Source organism: Anser brachyrhynchus (assembly GCF_964034855.1).
Source record: "Anser brachyrhynchus genome assembly, chromosome: 25".
NCBI lineage: Eukaryota > Metazoa > Chordata > Aves > Anseriformes > Anatidae > Anser > Anser brachyrhynchus.
Genome location: NC_137718.1, coordinates 1,060,739 through 1,077,721, shown reverse-complemented (window position 1 = coordinate 1,077,721; position 16,983 = coordinate 1,060,739). Strand labels below are relative to the sequence as shown.

At 51.3% G+C, this 16,983-nt stretch overlaps 1 long non-coding RNA gene across 1 annotated transcript; it reads left to right on the top strand.

Moving 5' to 3' along the window:
• The first annotated feature begins 226 nt into the window (after positions 1–226).
• On the top strand, positions 227–12,831 carry LOC308182653. Its single transcript, XR_013941993.1, has 4 exons — positions 227–2,491; positions 2,638–2,758; positions 12,410–12,528; positions 12,607–12,831. It is a non-coding gene; the product is annotated as an uncharacterized lncRNA (long non-coding RNA).
• Positions 12,832–16,983: the final 4,152 nt, after the last annotated feature.

Genomic DNA, 16,983 nt, shown 5'->3' with positions numbered 1-16,983 from the left:
ACCATAAAACACTCCACTTAGGGGGCAGGCTGGAGGGCTCTTGGCAGCACAGGGAGTGATTTAGAGAGGCTGCTGCCTGGCCACACAGAGGCTGTCTCCCCAGCCTGAGCAGGGACACGGGCTCCTGCTCATCACGCTGATTTACAGGGCCAGACCCCTCCACACATGGGCAGGGAGGCTCAATGGTGGCTGACATCTGCAGCACCATCATGCCCTGAGAGCATCAGCTGGAGCTTGCTCTTGACTTGCCAACCTGTACAGCATGGTGACAAGCGCGGAAGACAAAAGGATGCCACAGCAGGTGATGCTTCTGCTGTTACTTGGCTGGAAAAAATACCTGGGGCTTATGTACATACAGCACAGTGATGGCAGTTGGGGAAGTCACGAGGGAGCAGGTTCCACACTCCAGGCTTGGGGCTGGCAATGCAGCTGAATCACACGTGGGCATGTTCAGGAGGAACAAGCGAGGGCTGGGCAAGCACAGGGGGATGCATGGCGTGCCCCTGTCCCCATCCTAGCCCCATCACTAGCTGGGCCCTGTCCCAGTGCAGCTCGGGGGATCCTTCCCTCACCCCTCAGCTGCGGCTCTGCCACACTCAGGGCTGCCCCAAAATAAGGACAGACAGCCCCGGTCTGCTCCAACCAGGTGGGGGGCATCTGGTGGCCCCCGAGACCTGCTCCTAGCCACAGCCCATGGAAATGGTCCCTCAGGGCTGAGCCCGGACCCACTCAGGTCCCCGTGGCCCCTGTCCCCTGCAGGGGCTGAGGTCCCTGCACTGCTCCCAGCCAGGGGCTCACCCCCTCCCAGCCCTGGGCACACTCTTGTCATTAGGATTTCTGTGTTCCTAATGAGCACTTGATGAGCTGTCGATTATTCATAAACATGGGAGCACACACTCACCCTCTGCATACACCCTGGGCTCGCGGCGTCACCCGCGGGCTGCAGGCACCTCCTGGTGAAGCAGCAGCGAGAGCTCTCCCCTTCTGCCTAGGGATACGGAATCACTCCAGAAACATTAATTAAGAATGAGTCTACACAACCCCCCTGGGCAGCAGATCGTATGATTATCCCCATCCTACACACAAGGAGGCTCAGGCACAGACAGACTGAGCGACCTATCCAAGGTCACTCAGCATGTCAGTGACAGAGATGGATTTAGAACCCAGGAGGTGGCTTTAAAAAAAATCTCCTTATCTGTATTTTTTATTGCATTTAAAAATAAAACACAGTTATTAAATATCATAATACCCATAATACATTTTAGACTTGAACTGCATCCAGAGATGCTAAATGATAAATATAGCTATTATCAGAATAAGCACTCAGTGAAATTGATAGCTAGCATTTGTTTAATGAGTGTGTATATATACACATAGAGAGGCACACATGTGCGTAGAAGGGGAGAGACTTTTCATGTGAATACAGAAAGGGAAATTCTGATGTAATAGCATTTTGTCAACTCACGGGACCAAATGTCCCAGGAAATCATTAAGACAGGAATTCATTCCTGAGCACTTGGCGCTGGCACCAGCGGGCCGCACGCAGCCACGTCTCCAGGAGCAGGCAGCTGGTGCCCTCGCCGCAGGGCCTGGGGGGAATCCCACCTCCGTGCGTGCTCAATAAGCAGCTCGGTGGGGAATCCTAACGTCTCCTGAAGCGTTTGCAGTACAGCACTGAACTGGGGGTGCTGGGGGTGCCTCTCCCCGGGCGTGCTGGTGCCTGGGCTCCTGCTCCGTGAGGAGGCTGCCCAGTGCCTGCGTGCACCAGCTCCTCCCGTGGCACCTGGCATCTCCGTGTGCATGCTTTTAAGTAAGCTCCAATACCCCTGCAGAGAAAGTGTTAAATTCTGTCATGCTAAAGGTCACAGGGAGACCCAATAAACGCCCAGTTTAACAATGGGGAGAAATATTTTTATCGGTAACCTTTCGAGAAGCTAGTTTAATTGCATGCTAACAGTCACTCACTGAGGGCTGCTAGGAGCTACACGGAAGGCAAATGACAACAGTTGAAGGGTCGTTAAAGTTTGACTCTGGGCTTTGCTGAGTTTGACGGGGTGGGTTCCCTGCACGTCTGGCATGTCTCCAGCGCTGCAGGAGCGTCCCTGCAGCCAGGCTGGTGGCACAGCGTGGCAGCCAGGAGCCACAGCTGGCACAGACCTGCAACACAAGGGCAGGTGTAGAAAGGGTGGTGGGATGGAAGGTTTTTCAGAGGAATCTGCTGAGTTTGGGGAAGCCAGAGCTTTTCTTCTCAATGACTTTTTGTATGCAGAATGCAAGAGCTACGGTGCACAGGGCAGAGACAATACCCCACGTGCGTCCCCCAGGAGGGAACCAGCTCCCTGCTCAGTGAGGGGTTGGAGCAGAGCGCCTGGTGGGGACGGGCAGCTGCAGCGCATCACGGGGAGCCTTTAAGTTGGTGCTGCCCAGGGCAGCTTGCTTTTGGCAGGAGAGCTGAGAGGATCAAGAGCTCCTTCTTTCAGGGCTCAAAGAGGTACTGAAGGTGGGCAGAGGGGTGTGGAGGCACTTCACTTCTGCTTTTTCAGCCCTCACCAGCAGAGACAAGGCCAGGAAGGCCCCAAGGCCTGTTCTGAAGCCAGGAGGCTACCACCAGGTAAGTGTGGCATCTTTTCTTTTCAGCCTGATGGTGTGTGCAACGGTCACCGCAACTTGTTCTCCTAGTGCTGCTTCTGTTGGTTGTGGAAATGCTGCAGGCCCCTGCAAGGGCACTGTCCCCAGGTGTCCCCGTGTCCTGCTGCAGGTAGGTGACTGGCTGCTGTGCCGCAGGGCAGAGCTTTAGCCTGCGGGGCTTGTAGTGATGGCTTAAATATTTCCCTGCTCTCTGGTCCGGGGGAGAGAGGCTGCAGCTCTGCTAAATGGCCGAAGGGCTTGGAGTCGGCATAGGTGAAAGTGATAATGGTGATAATTAAGGGCTAATTGTTTGCTGCTGCTGGCAGTGGGCCACCAGGTGTCCTGGCTGGCATGAAGGCAGAGGCCAAGAGCAGTTCCCCCACTGAGCTCTGGCAGAGGAGAGTGGCTGCAGTTGTGCTGCTCTTTCTGGGAGGGTTTTCTCCAAATCTGCTCAGTGACCTCCCAGGGATGTCCTGTGCCAGGCGAGGAGGTGGGGCTCAGGACTTCTTTTGGGGGCAAGAAAAAAGAGAAAACACTTCTTTCAGTTCAGATTGCTTCCTTGTGGTTCTGTTTCTTTGGCTCAGCTGAGCAAATCATCTAGCTTTGAATTCACTCCACAAGTATTTCTGCTCAGGTGGTGCCCCCTTCTCTAACCTGTAATGATACCTCTGATGTCATGCTTAAACAGGTTGTTTCCTCTCTATAGTCTTTTAATCTCATAATTTCCAAAACTGCTCTACCTTTATCTTTCTAGACTCTAAGTATCTATTTCCGTCCCACCTATAATGGCTTGTTTCAGTTGTTGAGCACTTACAATGCAGAAATTAATGTCTCCATTTTAATAGCTGTAGGGAAAGCAAGGTGCGAGGTGTGCTGCAGTGCAGCAGGGTATCTCGGGGTACCTGGGGGTGAGGTTGGCTGCAGGGTGCGGGAGCTGCACACCCACTGCAGAGCCTGCTGTTCTCTTCCCAAGGGTCGGGTGTTTGCTCTCAGAATATTCAGTCCTCTCCTGTAGCTGGTCTAAGCAAGTCGTCAATAGAGTCAGAGGAGTATTTTTCAAAGCAGGCTTCACCTGGAAGAAGCATTTGTGGGAAAGGCTTTGTATGATGACAATCAAAATTGGTACCATGGGAGGAGCAGAAAGGTGTCAGAATTCAGTTCATGCCTACTGCTGCTGGACCTGAGTTGGGGATAGTGAAGCTGAGTCAAAGCAGAGCCCATGTTTAAGGGTGCTGAGCAGCCTTAGACCCTGTGGATTTGGGCAGGCCTAGGCACTGGATGAAGTTCTGGACCTGAGCACTTCAGAGAGGCACACTGCGTGGTTTAGGTTGGAGACACAGCCAGGGAGTGCTTGTGGTAGCCTGAAGAGCCCCGTGTGTGCTGTGGTAGCCAGAGCTGCTCGATACTAATGGCACTGCTTCCTGCAGGCATGACAAGGCTTCATTAATAAGTGTCAGGATCTGCTGCTGAAGGGGATAGAGTTGTGTACAGTGCTGTTACAATTGCACGAAATGAAACGGGAAATTAAACTTAGGGTGACAGCAGTTGCTGGAGGAAGCGGTCCCCATAGGAAGCCTGGGGGACCTGGGGAAACATCTGCTAAGAGGACAGGACTGAGCGCTTTGGTGATGTCAGATGAGGTACGTGGGGCTGGAAGGGGATGACACAAAGTTATCCCTGTCCTGAGATGTGTGGTGTGCTTTAAAGTGGGCTTCCACCTGGCTGCATGCGAGCACATGGAGCTGGTGGTGCGGGGAGCAGCTCAGCTGGCTCTGTGGCAGCCCTGGGGCTGACCCAGGAGAGCCAGCCTGTCTCCTTGTCCATCTGCAGTCCTGCCCCCGTGCTATTTATTTATGTTTTAGCAGAAGCATAATATAAATAAAGCACCACCATAAAAATGTCAGGAAAAGTTCAAACCTATTCATTATCCATTTCACTCGGATTAAAATTTCCATCAAGGCTGCTTGGTTTTGACTTGAGTTGCTTTCCTTTTAATGAGCTTGATATAGAAGGTAAAAGATGCTAATTCATCCTTACATCTCTATCATCTCTCAGCTTTTGCTATATAAAGCATCAAGGTCGCATTCTGGGGAAATGTCTTTTTACCAAAGGTGCCATAATAATAATGAAGAAGCAATTTGTTTCAGCAAACTGCCTACAGTAATGAAGCTTAATTATAACCGTGTTATTAATACTGCTGCTTAAGGTAATTCACTTCTGAGCGGGGCGCAGAACAGTAAACTATAATTTAAACAAGAATCGAGACCTAATTTAAATCATCAGATCTGCTATGGAGAAAGGCAAACAGAATGACTGTGATCACACGCAGTTTGGAGTTTTCCCTCTGCTTGGCTTCCTGCGAGTGTCTGGAGCTGGGAAGGCTGCTGCAGAATGTCTTGGTGGTTTTCTCATCACCATGCTCCTTTCTAAGGGCTGAAACAGAACAGAAAGCAAACCTTCCCTCTCTGCTTGGGGGGACACGCTAATGTGTGGGCACCCGCAGGCAGCTTTCAACTGCTACCGACCTCTAATGTCTGTATAACAACAAAAAAAAATCTGTATGCTCTAAAAGAAAGGTGATATATACACTTATATGCCTGCAAAAAAAGCTTTCAGGGAAGCCCCAAATGGTCCCCAGAAGCTCTCCCCTGCCAGGCATGGCTTTGCCCTGATATGTCTGGCCCTGTCTCACTGTGGTTTGTGAAATGTATGAAATGCCACTTTTAGTAAAGAGTGATTTTTCTTCTGCTCCATGTTTTTGGGCATTCAGCTGGAGCATTGGGAGTCTTGCAAGTCTCTGGTGCCTCTCATCATGCTGCTTCCTCCCCTCCTGCCTGTCCCCATCTGCATTTCTCCACTCTGGGTCTTTATTTTCCAGGCTGAGCATCTCCATCCAAGTCCCTCCTGTCTAAACCCATTCCTTGCTTGTCAGACACAGACTGTTTCATGAACTTCACTTTCTTCCCTTTTTTCAGCCCTCTGCTTCCCCCCTTTTCCATTACAAGCTCCTTTCCCTTCTCACTGCTGTAAGCCCTGACATCCTCCTTCCCCAAATCCCTCATTATTTCTATTTCTTTCCCGTGCTCTCTCACCTCAAAGCCTCCTTTCCACACCCACTCCCTCCAGCAGCCATCTCTGCCTCTGCTTCAGCACTCAGACGGTTACACGGGCTCCGTGATGCCAAGTGACATGAAATGATATTTCTGCGTTGCCAGTAATAATGTTTCCTTGCAAACCCCTCTTCAATAGCAAATAGTGAAAACCACAACAGTCTCTTTCCCTTCCCGTTCCTCTTCAGGGCTTGCTGTCAAATCTGTATTTCCAAATCCTAGCATGCAAAATTCATTCATCCGTACAGGGTTCAGGCAGCTCAGTTTGCTTGGTGATTATACCCAGGTTCACCCTTGTCACTGCCAGGTGTGGCTCTGTTCGAAATTGTGACAGAGGAGAGGAGGTGTGGAGGAGAAGTAAATATGCTGAGTGTTTCTTCTCGGGAAGGGGAAAAAAGCCTCTATCACTGTTCCACTTGACTGCAGCCTCCTGCGGGCTGTTTCGTCTCATATTATCTAAGCTCCGAGGGGGTGTCCAATTTGAGGAACAATAACTATAAAGTCATTTACAGTCCCCCGCTGAGGCACAGCACATGATAGCCTGTGTAAAGCAGCAAACAGATGTGATGGCCTCTTCTGCGGAGCTGCTCTGGGCAGCAGTGCAGGTGGGGTGGGCGCTCCGTGGCGCGGGGCAGGCAGACCCCCCAGCACCGGGGGCTCGCAGCTCGCCTCGCCAGCTCCCAGGCCAGCAGCGACACGAGGGCGATGCTTCAGCCCCTGTGCCCCTGCCGTGCTGGCAGCAAGGTCATCAAGGCTGGCGTGGTGCTGATGTGCGGATACCGCCTGCGAGCTGCAGACCTGGCCGAGGCTAGCATTTTGCTTCCAATTTCCTACTGTCATGCGGACGTCGGTGCAGCTCCACGGAGGTTAAAACAGCTGTGATGAGCCCATTCAAGCTGATCCTGCCTGTGGAGCTGGTTCAAGAACAGGAAATTGGATGGAAGAAGATAGCTTAGTGTCCTACCTTCAGAAACGTGCTGGAGCGCTTCCTGCTTGTGAGCAGTGTCAGAGGGGCCCCAGGACGGGATCGGAGGAAGAAGAGAGAATCAGTGCAGGGCATGGGGGCTGCCCAGTGCTCCTGGGGTGACTGCGATGTGGACCAGGGGCTGTCTGTGTGCAGGGACCTGGCTCCATCCTGCTGCTGCAGGTGCTGGCTGGTTGTAAATGTCCTCCCCACCAAAGCTCCTCTTCACCTGCTTGGTAGCAGTAACTACCTCATCCTGATGCTTGCAATGTTTTTTTCCTTGTGTGTGTGAGGTTTATGAAATATTTTTGGGGGACCATGACAAAGCTAAATTAATGAATGGAAATTATGTTGTCCTGGCACTTGAACTCAGCCCTACTCCTCTTGGTTATTGCCCCAGCTCAGCATGCACAGCCTGAAATCAGGGGCAGCTGCTGGCAGACTCGCAAACCTCTCTGCAAACACCTCCCAGGCTGAAGGATGGACTCCCACCTGTGTCCTCAGGGGGTCTCCTTGTGGTTGGGGCGTGCCTAGCAAATTTTTTCCTCAGGAGGTTTTGCAGGGCAAAATGTTTTTTTTTTTTTTTTTTTTTTTTCAATGCATCTCATCACAAGGCTTTTTGCCAGCCTTGCTGGGAGGCTGGGGCTGGAGCCCTTTGCCTGGGACAGCGATGTACCTCTGCTCACACCACGAGAAGTGTGATGTGCTTGTGTCACATTGAGCTCAGCCCTGGCTGCGAGCAGTGGCGGTGTCTTTGTCACCCCCAAACAGCTGACATGGGCGGGGGCAAGATATTATCCAGGTCCTTTATCCCCCAGTGCTCCTGCTTGTGCGTGCTCTTCCTTTCCTCAGCCTGGCTTCCAGGCTCGCCTTCCCCGGGGGTCCCAGGCTGGTGCTGGGGTGTCTGTGCTGCTGTGGGGTTGCTGCCGGCCCCCTCGGTGCTCGTGGCTTCTGCTGGGCTCTCTTGTCCCAGCTGCCTGCTCTGCCGGCACACTTCAGAGCTGCACTCCCAAGCTACAGGCTTAATCCGTGATAAGAGACTTGATCTCAGCAGGGGAGAGTCAACTGGCAAACACCACAAGTGATATAAAGCAGCCCAGCAGGACTGAATGCATTACCTCGAGATTGTTTTCAGAGAAGGAGGGAAGAGGGAAGAACCAGGAAAGACAAGTAAAACCCAGGTATTGAATTTTCCTGTGCACGTGTTGCCTTGTGAATCACCTGCTACTTCCCAAGCCCTCCTCATGCTAACTTTTAAGGTTAAAAACAAGTCCAGCATTTGTCTGGGAGATAAAGCAGTGCAGGTGGTAATGTGGAAAAGCTGTAGGCTCTCATCCCTCTTGCTCGGTGTATCACTCGGCACAGCGGAGAGCCTTTCACCGGGCGTGGGGCTCTGCGAGCTGCTTGGGGGCTGAGAGCCTGAGCTCTCTGAGAACAGGGCGAGAGCCCTGCTCCATCCCGTGTGTCCTGCACCTGGGTGGCGTCCTGCTCACCTGCTGTAACCGGCAGAGGAGTTTTATGCTGAAAACAGGAGGTGAAGCTTTAGGTTCCTCTTGCAGCCCCAAGGAGAGAGCCAGGAGTGCTCAAAGAGGTCTCCTGAGGGCTGCAGGGTGTGCTGAGGGGACTGGGGTGCAGTGGGGGGCAGCCAGGCTGAACAGGAGGGGGCTTGTGGAGCCCCCCGGTCCCTCCCAGTGACCTGAGGGCCTTTCTTGTCCCCCAAACCCTGGCTCTCAGCCTCCCTGCATTTTGGCACTGAGGTGAGCCAGCCTCACACTCCCTGGGAGCATCTCCCTAACCCGGCAGCTGCAAGGCTGGGGGGTAAATGACCTGTATCCCCTCGGGAGGTCTCCTCGGGGCAAGAGTGAACCAAAGTGAGTTTTGGGAGAACAAATGATAAGGGATACACCTGCTATGTGGGATTTAAAAATATCCCTCTGAACTGGCAGCAGGAATATTCCTGCTAGATCTGTTTAAAGAACAAATTGTTTCAAAATGAACAACTCGATGACAATTTATATGGATGTTCTACATGATTCAATACTGGGGGAAAAAGATGAACCTATTACGGTAATTAACTTATTGCACATCAAAGCAAATGTGCTAAAGAAGCTTTTCTGTGCAGTGGTTTCCTTCTGTTTAAGAAGGAAGTGGAAAAAAAAAATAGTGGGAATCGTGTTCTCCCTGCTGTTACGGCTGTCTGGTTGTGAGTTGCTCCCCAAGGGGTTTTCACACCCGGAGACCACCGCAGGGTGACTCGGAAACCTCCCTGGGTCTGTCCGTTCCTCCCCAGAGCCCCTCCAAGGGAAGTCCTTGCCCTGGGCTCCCCAAGGGGCACCCATGGAGCGCAAGGTCAGGGCATTGTGGTCCATCCCGAGCAGTCCCTTAGCTTGGATCTGGTTGAAAGCAGTTCGAGAAGCGGAGAAAAAGTAGTCAGCAGGGAATTCAGGAAGAGCAGAAGTTTTAATTGGGTTTTATCTATTAGTTAATCAGGAAGTATTTCGGTGACAATTAGGTCAAAGCCTCTGGCATATCTGTGAAGCAGACATTCATCATTAGCCCTACCTGGGCTTGCAAAGTGGTATTTATGAGTTTCCAACTGGTGAAAAAGCCCTTCTAAGAAATTAAGGTGAAATTCACACTCTTGACCATGGGGGGAAGGCTGTCAGCTGTGATTGATGGCCAGGAGCAGGGCAGAACAGCTGTTTATTGGGTCCGGCACCGTTTTAGAAACCTTTGTCTGTCGGCAGCAGCTGGTCCTTGAACGGATGCGAAGGTTTGTCTGGGATGGTGGCACCGAGTGCTGGGGCTCCTCCAGGAGCTGCCCCTGCTGCTCCAAGCCAAGTGGTAGCAGGAGAGCCCACACGCCACGGGGACCGTGACCCGGGTGGATGGCGTGATGTGACGTGTCTGCGACCACCCATGGCACTGCTGGTTTTCTTTGAGGGGAGCAAAAGGAGCGCCTGCAGTAGAAATGATCTTGGAAGGCCAGCACACGGCACTGGCACAGCAGGCTCCCGCACGCGCAGACGCTGGGTTTTGTGATACGCAGCCTGTGTCTCCGCAGGCTGCTCTAACCTCATTGCTGCAGTGAGAAAATAGTATTTTCCCTGAGACAGTGTGCATGCATGCCAGTCTAAATGAGTATTTTTCACACTGCTCTGTCCAAACATGTTTAAGTCCTTAAAACTTGGTTACGTGCCCAGTGCTCTTCTCCAGGAGAGAATAAGGAAGGGAGCAGCCTGGGGAACTGCTCCTGTGGCTTTGGAGCTGGTGCCTGGGCAAAACTCAGCGCGGGTGAGGTGAATGGTGGCTGGCAGGAAGGAGGGTGAGCACAGGGAGGCCGGGAGCTGGAGAGAATGGCCAGGACCGAGCCTTCCTGTAGGGTCTGGGTCTTCTGCTGGGTGCCACCAGGTCTGCTGCTGCATGGTTTATGACCCCCTTTATGGGGTCATGAAAATTTGGGGTGGTGCCCAGTGAGACCTGCCTGACACCTCGTCCTGACATCTCCTAAAGCATTTGGATGGCTAAGCTCCTGCCTATTCTCAGGGCTCTCAAAGCCCTTTGTAAACATGTAAAGTTTAACTCTCTTATTACTCCCTTATTGCAGTTTGCACTGGCAGATGAGCAAACTGACTCTATTCCCTGAAATATCTGTGTGGGACGGGATGACTGTGTGTGTAGAAAAGCTATTTAAGCACACTTCAGTTACTCTTCTTTGGTGCTAATACTGGTCCATTCAAACGAAACAATTTATTAGAAGGGGTCAGGTGAAATGGCAGTTGTGTTTGGAAGTCTGAGTAGTTATAATATTGACTAAAGATTGTGTTTTTCAATTTTCAAAACAATGTTAAAGCAGTAGATGTTCTGGAAAGGAAATTTATTGCAAGTGAAAGATTTGGATACAACTACAAATCATGCTTTTAAATTGTGGAAACAAAATATTTCATTTGGTCTTACCTGGATTTTTTTCAGGGGTGTTTGCTGGCTCTCATTTTGCTTTGTCATTCACTGACATCTTTTGGATCTTGAATTTTTAGTTCAGTCTGAAATGGGCTTTATTATTTTCAATCTATCAAGTTCTCAGCATGTAAAAGAACCTTTTCCCTGGTTTTCAGGTGAATCCCCCAACCGTGGAATTCACTTGGATCAAAAAAGTCCAAGTCTTCTGCCCTGCAGGGCACCTTTCAAGACGTGTTTGTTCATTCAGGCTGTGCTGGGGGTTGTACATTGAACGGGAGGTCAGGATTTTCCCTGGGGAGTCAGGGAGAAGGTCAGCTGGGTTGACTTTTTTACTGCAGAGCCTCAGGAAAATGCTCGGACCCAGGCAGGCGAGGCATGGCTGTGGCTCGCTCTCCTCCCGTGTCCATGTGCAGCTGGGCTTTGCTCATGGCTTGCTCCCGGGGGTCCTGTGGTCAGCAGGGTGCAAGCACCCAGCCGAGGGGCTCGCACAGCTCCCTCCGTGTGAGCAGCTACAGTTGATTTCTGGGTGAGGCAACTTCCCAGGCATGAAATGGGGGTGATGGGTTACGTCCCTTTCCCAAAAGAGTGTTGGGATAAATCTGTCCAGTAGATACAGCCTTCTGCATGTGGCGAGCAGCTCAGTAGGGAGAGCAAAGCCAAAGCTGATCTACTGGAACTTTTCTTGCCCTGAAGGATTTCCAAGCAGTAAAGAGGAATAGTAATAAGCTTTACTAATAAGTAAAGCTTTACCAATGAGAATTATTTTACAAAAAAAAGACTTATTACAGAAATGTTAATTGGGTGTCTTATTAACAACCTTCTTTCAGCCTGTCCAGCTCTTAGGGTAGGGTGGGGGAAAGGGCAGCCCTGTGCCAAAGTGCCTGCCCTGAGATGCCTGGGGACACGCAGGGGACAGTGCTTGGAGGTGGCACTGGATGGGAGAGGAGTGGAAGAAATTGCCCTGAGTTACTGAGGCCAGGTATCAGCAGCTCTGTTGCTCAGTTACACGAGGTCCCCCTCACTAAAACAAACAAACCTGGCAATGTCTTTGCAAGTTTGCAGGAGCCCTCCTCTTTTAATTAGCTGCAGCAGAGGCTGTTCAGCAGTAAATGTATTGAGCTGCTGGGCACACTGGGTACATCCCTCCTCTAGGTTAAGTGGTGATTACTCCTAATTAGGAGCAAATAAATATTCTGTGCTTTGGACTACTGCAAGTGACCAGTGGAAACCCAGAAGTGTTGGAGAAAGTCTCTGTGCTGGCTGTGAGTCCTTGCTGAAGCCGTCAGCCCCTGCCCTGCTCAGCTCCTCGAGAGGAACTGCAGCTGCTGGGGCCTTGGTGTGCAGTGGGGCAGGACGTGGGTATCCTCCGGGTGCACAGGACCAGCCCTGTCGGGCAGGCAGCAAGTGATACACAGGCAAAGAGCACAATCTGGGTAGCAGCCTTGTCTGAACAGTGCCTATCCAGCAGGGCTGCTCCTTCAAGTAGGCGCTGATATCTTCAGTGTCCAGGCTGCGTGTTGTAGATGGAAGGATGTGCATAAATGCATGAAAAGCTGGGGGAGGTTTTCACACACCTGTAAAGAGAACAGCAGAGGCTGAATTTCTGTGCTGAGCAAGTCAGTGGAGCTACACCACAAAGGAGCTGAGCCCTAGGTGAAGCTGGCGTGCAGTCCTCCCTCCCCCTGCTGCCAAGCATCCTGCTCTTTACTTGCTAAGGTGTTCCTACGTCTCCCTTTGCTCCCCACAGCTCCTGTTCCACAATACCATGCCCTTGGTCTCTCCCCATTTCCAGCCTCCCTGGAGGTTCTTCCTCCACTGCAGCCCTGAGTGCCCGACTCCCCGGTGTGTCTTACAGCCTGGCCCCAGGCGAGTGATTCACCCTGCCCCTTTGGCACAGTTTCTGCAGTGGCAGAATAAGGCTAATAATAATTACCCGGCTTGCAGGGATGCTGGAAGGCCTAATTAGCTAATGTCCATAAATGTGGTGCCTGCACCTGGAATTGCTGTTGCTGTGTTTCTGGTGCCTTTGGATTCCTTTTCCCTCCTGCTTCCCAACTGCAGGCTGGTTACAGTACGTCCTGGAAGGAAGGATGAAATGCGACTGCAGCTTTGTCTTTTATTACGTTTCTGTTCTGTAATAAACAGCAGTGGGTATTCATTATTATTTAAACACCCCATGCTTCTGAAGTCTTATTTAGGCGGCGTTTTTCCACAGCATATGTTGGAATTTACAGTAAGTGCAGTCGCTCTACAGTCAACATTTGGTTTCTTTCACCCACAGACTGTGGTGCTAATTAGGGGAGGTTTTCCCTTGTTATCTTGGAGGTCAGGCATAGCAATTAGCATTTTGCAGAGATCTAAGAATAGAAGTGGCAGAGCTCAGCCTGCGGGAAGGCAGGTGGGGGGACATGGCCCTGTGTCCCCGGGGTGCTCTGTTTGTCTTGGAGGTGCTCGGAGGACCTGGATCCCCTTGGAGCAGCTCTGACCCTGCTGTGCTTTCTGTACCACGTCACGATCCAGTGTGACCTCTGGGCAGCCCTCATACATCCAGCCCTCCATTGTGCTGCTGCTTTTTGGTTGCCGTCATCAAACCAGGCCAGTGTGTCCTGCAAAAAGAAAACGTGCAGTTGCCTTTCCTTATCAGAAGGGTTCTGCTCCTCCACCGGCATCTGGTGCAGAGGTGATGCCACCCCAAGCAGGGACCCCCAGACTCCTGACCTGTCCCTGTGCCAGCTCATGGAAACATGGGGACCACAAAGTGATCATATCCCAGGTTGGAAATAGGAAAAAACCACAATTTTAATCCACTGAAGAACCAACCAGTGCCTGTGCTTTTGCTTTCTCAGCAGCAACCCACCTGAAGAGGGCTATTGAGCTTCATGGCCAAGCTTAGGAACTAGATTAATTAATGAAGGGCTGGGGTGGGCTGTCCTTGATCCTATGCTCCCAGGCATTAGCCTGCGATGAGCTTCTGGAAGTGTTAATGGGGCTGGTCAGGGTGCAGTGTAAATAAGGGCACCGGAGCCTGTCCTGGTGTATTTGCACAGTGCACAATGCAAAGCTTTCCAGGCACGGGCTTTGATATTGTAGAATCAAATTAAACTTTTTCCTCCTCTGAACTCCCTCCTAGCCAGTGATGCCAGCTCTGTGGGATAAAGAGCACCGCAACCTCCAGTCACCATGGCTGCTCTAGCAATTTCGCCTTTTATACACACGCGCAGCCTAACAATAGCAGAATGGGTCCCTGCAGGCAGGGAATATCAAGCAAAGCCGCTTTTGTGATTCTGCCTGCAGTGCAAAGCGAGCCCTGCTTCGTAGCTCTAGATATTATCTGCAAGCTGCTCTGTGTAACTTTATTTAGATCTTTCTGCATTAATTGCATGGAGAAGGGCTCAAAAGTTCAGAATGTGAGAGAGGAATCTTTGATGTAGGAGGCTGTTGTCTCTGAATAAAGCTTTATATTATTATGTAAAACATAAAGGGCATTAGTTAGGAAACTGTGCTGATTAATTTAAGAACTCTGTCTTCGCCAGCTCTTCCCCCTCCTTTGTTTAATGAGAGAGGGGAGGGAGTCACTTGGGAAATGAACCTCTTGCTGCAGGCTTCGGGCAGAGAGAGCATGTGAGAGGGAGAGGCTGCTCCTCTGCACGGGTCTTGTGTCCCAGCCCAGCCAGTGCTGCTGCTGAAGGTGTAACGAGAAAACTGCACCTTTCCCCCCTGCCAAAATCAATAGGGAGACCTAGGGGGTCACCTAATTGGATACTGCTCACCAAGAGGCCGCTACAGCAAGAAACCCAACCACAGTGCTTCAGACTGCCTGCCAGATCATAAATCATATTCCGAGCCTGGCGCAGGCTGCTCCCTGTCTCGATGCTTCATTGATTGGGAGCTGTGGCTCTGCCCTGCACGAGAGAGCAGGGGGCTGTGGGGATGTGCCCGGGGCCGTGCTGGGCAGAGCAGAGCGGGACTGCCCGACCTCATGGTCGCACCGCCTTCCCTTGTGTTTGTCTAGCAAGGACATTTTCTTTGTTTAAACAAGGGGAATTACTTGGTTTTGCTTATTTATTTTGGCACTGGCTTTGGGAACAGTCCAAGGATGTTGGCTAAACAAAAGCTAATTAATTGGTGGTGGCTGGTGTTGCCCAGCCACCACAGGGTCCTGCAGTGAGCAGGCTGCTGAGGCTGGGACGGGAGCCGGGCCTCCCGCTCTGCCCCGCCGGGGGCTGCAGCTGCTTCTGCTTGCTCCCTTCCTCTCCATTTCATTGTTCATCTCCTCCCCTGCTTGCCTAACTGCCTGCAGATTCCTGTCACTAAATCACCTGCCGATAGGGGATGGTTCCAGCTGCACCTCAGGGATGTGAGGATAAGGAAAAGGGGCTGATGTGAACAGTGGTTGAAAAAACAAATCCATTGGAAAATGTTGGGCAACGATAACTGGACAATGAGCCTTGCCAAGCCCCAGATGGAGCTGAGGTGGCTCTGTTCTTTGGGACGCTTCCTTGGGATGTTCGGCTCTGCCTGGAGCTCACCTTCCATCAAGCAGTAAGCCTTGTGTTAACCAGGTCAGTCTCCCTGATTCACCTGCAATTAACAAAAACGCTCACTGCCATATAGTTAGCAGCGGCCTGAATTAGAGCTGCCTCAAGGTTTGGGGTGTCAAGCTCAAAGGCGGGCTGTGTCTGGAAAAAGGCACATAACACGATGGGTCTCTGAGGTGTGTGGGGCTCCGGCTGCCTGCTCTGCTGCTAATGCACCTCTACTGCAGCATCCTTGGAAAAATGCAAGGAGCTTGCCTGAGAGCCTGTGTGCTGTCAGATACACCCAGAAGGATTGCTTCAAGAGGAGCAGGAATAATCACCACAGACCCAAGATAAAAAAAAATAATAATCAAAGATTAATCCTAAAAACTCTCCTTTAATCTTTGTGCTTCCAGACCTAGTCTCCCTTTCATCTAGGACTTTGCTGTTCTCTAGTTATTCTATGGTTACAGAAACCACAAGGCTGTAAGAGGGAAAGGGAAAAAAAATAAAAGATTAAATTAATGAGCAGGTAAGCAGGTTTATTATTTCATCTGATCCTTCCTTCCTTCCTGCTAATTTCTCTGAGCCAATTTGGGAGGTAGAGCCTATAACATTAACTTTGTGACAGACTATTGTATCCATTTTCTTCCTTAAACCATTTATCTGAATGATATTAAGATCCAATTTGCATAGCTACTTTAAGGAACAGTGCAGTGAGCGTGTATCAGCCAAGCTGTGGCGTCTGACAGGAAGAGCATTTGCTGGCATAAAAATAATGAAACAGATACTTTCAGCTGCTTGTAATTATAGAATATACACTACGCCATAATTACACAGTAGCAACAATAGCATCCGCAGCCACAGCACACGAGCAGGCTCTGGGCCAGGAAGCGACTCACCTTTGTGGGATCTGCCCAGCAGAAGCTGCCCCCGAAGGCGCTCTGTCCGAAAGGAGCTGGGGAGCGCGAAGATGTGCTGCTGAGGAAGTGCGGTGGCCTTTCTAAAGGCTCCAGGAAAAAACTACACTGCCTTTGAAATGAGTGGGTAGAGCTGTAATTATGGAGAAGATGCAAAGGAAACTGCAGCAGAATCTGGGGAGCGCTTGCAGAAGTGGGAGGCAAAACACCTGCTTGGAAAATGGGTGAGCATCCTCCAGAGCGTGGCTGAAGGCTGTCCTAATGTCTGCTTCAACATTAAGGCCAAGGTTAGACATCTCTATGCACTGGGCATGTGAGCAGCTTCTCCACAGGACTTGGAGATGTGCTGGGCAGCAGCTTGTATCCAAGCCGTGGTTTGAAATAATTGAAATGGAAAATGGGGAAAGGTGTGGGAGAGGAATGCCAAAGTGTCCAGGCACAGAGCCTGCCCTGTCCATTGGGGCTGCCCAGAGGCGAGCAGAGGGATGGGGCACTGGTCCCTAACATTCCCCAGGTGCTCCTCCAAGAGCACCCCAGCCTCCCTGTGCTGGGATAGAGGAATTGCAGCCCTGCAGGCCATGGCCACAGCATCTGTCACTGGGCCCCAAAACTCAATTTCCCACCTCTTCCAAGCACTTTTCACTGAGTGAAAACCGTCCTTGAGCAGGATCTGGCCGGGTGCTCTAAGCACACAGGACAGCAGCGTCCATGTGCTGCTGAGCTCTCCGTGGGGACTGCCTGCAAAATGCCAGGACGTGCTGCTGCACAGAGAGAAACCTCAGTTCTTAAGGATTCATCTGAGGAGGAGGAGAGGGGGGGTTGTGTGTGGGGAAGTGGTTGTTGTGAAGGAGGGGCTTGGAGTCGCAGCAAAGCCAGGAGTTACA